This window comes from Somniosus microcephalus, unplaced genomic scaffold (assembly GCF_052327205.1).
Source record: "Somniosus microcephalus isolate GS21.2 unplaced genomic scaffold, FLI_Smic_1.0 unresolved_chr2, whole genome shotgun sequence".
Classification (NCBI taxonomy): Eukaryota; Metazoa; Chordata; class Chondrichthyes; order Squaliformes; family Somniosidae; genus Somniosus; species Somniosus microcephalus.
The window spans coordinates 17,587,697-17,590,221 of record NW_028225180.1 but is presented as its reverse complement, the minus strand read 5'-3'; the positions used below and the strand labels follow the sequence as shown (position 1 = coordinate 17,590,221).

Here is a 2,525-nt window from a genome sequence, read left to right as displayed (position 1 = left end):
GGGGTGAGGGGTTAGAGGGGGTGAGGGGTTAGACGGGTGAGGGGTTTTAGGGGGTGAGGGGTTAGAGGGGTTGAGGGGTTAGAGGGGTGAGGGGTTAGAAGGGGTGAGGGGTTAGAGGGGTGAGGGGTTAGAGGGGGTGAGGGGTTAGATGGGTGAGGGGTTAGAGGGGGTGAGGGGTTAGAGGGGTGAGGGGTTAGAGGAGGTGAGGGGTTAGAGCGGGTGAGGGGTTAGAGGGGGTGAGGGGTTAGAGGGGTTAGAGGGGTGAGGGGTTAGAGGAGTGAGGGTTTAGAGGGGGTGAGGGGTTAGAGGGGTGAGGGGTTAGAGGGGGTGAGGAGTCAGAGGGGTGAGGGGTTAGAGGGGGTGAGGGGTTAGAGGGGGTGAGGGGTTAGAGGGGTGAGGGGTTAGAAGGAGTGAGGAGTCAGAGGGGTGAGGGGTTAGAGGGGGTGAGGGGTGAGGGGTTAGAGGGGGTGAGGAGTTAGAGGGGTGAGGGGTTAGAGGGGGTGAGGGGTGAGGGGTTAGAGGGGGTGAGGAGTTAGAGGGGTGAGGGGTTAGAGGGGGTGAGGGGTTAGAGGGTGTGAGGGGTTAGAGGGGTGAGGGGTTAGAGGGAGTGAGGAGTCAGAGGGGTGAGGGGTTAGAGGGGGTGAGGAGTTAGAGGGGTGAGGGGTTAGAGGCGGTGAGGAGTCAGAGGGGTGAGGGGTTAGAGGGGGTGAGGGGTTAGAGGGGGTGAGGGGTGAGGGGTTAGAGGGGGTGAGGAGTTAGAGGGGTGAGGGGTTAGAGGGGGTGAGGAGTTAGAGGGGTGAGGGGTTAGAGGGGGTGAGGTGTTAGAGGGGGTGAGGTGTTAGAGGGGGTGAGGGGTTAGAGGGGGTGAGGTGTTAGAGGGGGTGAGGGGTTAGAGGGGTGAGGGGTTAGAGGGGTGAGGGGTTAGAGGGGGTGAGGTGTTAGAGGGGGTGAGGGGTTAGAGGGGTGAGGGGTTAGAGGGGTGAGGGGTTAGAGGGGGTGAGGGGTTAGAGGGGTTGAGGAGTCAGAGGGGTGAGGTGTTAGAGGGGGTGAGGAGTTAGAGGGGTGAGGGGTTAGAGGGGGTGAGGGGTTAGAGGGGTGAGGGGTTAGAGGGGGTGAGGTGTTAGAGGGGGTGAGGGGTTAGAGGGGTGAGGGGTTAGAGGGGGTGAGGGGTTAGAGGGGGTGAGGGGTTAGAGGGGGTGAGGAGTTAGAGGGGTGAGGGGTTAGAGGGGGTGAGGGGTTAGAGGGGGTGAGGAGTTAGAGGGGTGAGGGGTTAGAGGGGGTGAGGAGTCAGAGGGGTGAGGGGTTAGAGGGGGTGAGGAGTCAGAGGGGTGAGGGGTTAGAGGGGGTGAGGGGTGAGGGGTTAGAGGGGGTGAGGAGTTAGAGGGGTGAGGGGTTAGAGGGGGTGAGGGGTGAGGGGTTTAGGGTGTGAGGGTTTGGGGTTGGTCAGGTGGGATTCAGGAGGATTTATTGCAGAAGTACCCGATGAGACCCCCGCCTCCCAGAAGAAAGACTAAGATCCCCAAAGCGGTCAGAAGCCAGACCCACCAGGGGGTTATGGAATAAACGATCAGACCACCGGAGCCGTCTGACTTCAGCCCCACCTCCACGCTCTTGTAGCCTGTCGAGACGAGGGTGAATCTGTTCCCTCCTGACAAGGGGGTGACGCCTGTGATTTTGAACTTCTCATAATGCGGGATCAAGACCTCCTGTTGCGACGGTCTGACCGAGAACCTTTGGAGATCGACACCGTACGATGTGTTTATTACAAAGAATGGGTTCGTCCCAAACTTCTCCGCCTCCGCCACACTGAAGGAAGTGGAGGCAAATATTCTGAACCTCATCTCAGTGCCCAGCGTCCCAGAGATATTTCTCTCTGTCCCCCGATACACCAGCCGCCCAATGGAGCTGTTTCTCAACTCGTCCAGGGTGACAGAGAGAAGGTAGTGAAAGCTCTTCAGGTTAAAGCAGGCATTGTATATGCTGAGGTTACCACCATAGCTTCGAACCTCTTTGTTCAAGCTACTGTACAAATCACTCTGAATGGTGTAGGCGGTCATGGCGATGACATGCGCCTCTCGGAGACCACCAGGCACTTTGAGAGACTTCTGTTTCCAACTGGTGTTGGCTCGTTCCCAGATATCCTTAAATGTCCAGGGATTTTATCGCCAAGTCATCGGACGCCTTGCTCCGCGAGAAGGACAAGGCGGCAGAATTTTCTTCCATGTTCAACACTGAGCTTTCAGTTAGAATCTGACAATCTATACCCTCAGAATTGACTGGAAAACTGCCAATCAGAAAGAAGGAAATCCAATTTATACCGTGCATATTCGACCTCAGGCTGTGCCACAGCGCTTCACAGCCAACGAAGTACTTTTGAAGTGAAGTCACCTGAGAGGGCAGACGGGGCCTCGGTTTAAGGTCTTATCCGACAGTGCAGCGCTCCCTCAGTACTGCCCCTCCGACAGTGCAGCGCTCCCTCAGTACTGCCCCTCCGACAGTGCGGCGCTCCCTCAGTACTGCCCCTC

At 57.8% G+C, this 2,525-nt stretch overlaps 1 pseudogene; it reads right to left on the bottom strand.

Annotated features, from left to right (window-relative positions):
- Positions 1–1,298: 1,298 nt before the first annotated feature.
- Positions 1,299–2,325, bottom strand: LOC147092205 (erythroblast NAD(P)(+)--arginine ADP-ribosyltransferase-like; annotated as a pseudogene).
- Between the last annotated feature and the right edge of the window lie 200 nt (positions 2,326–2,525).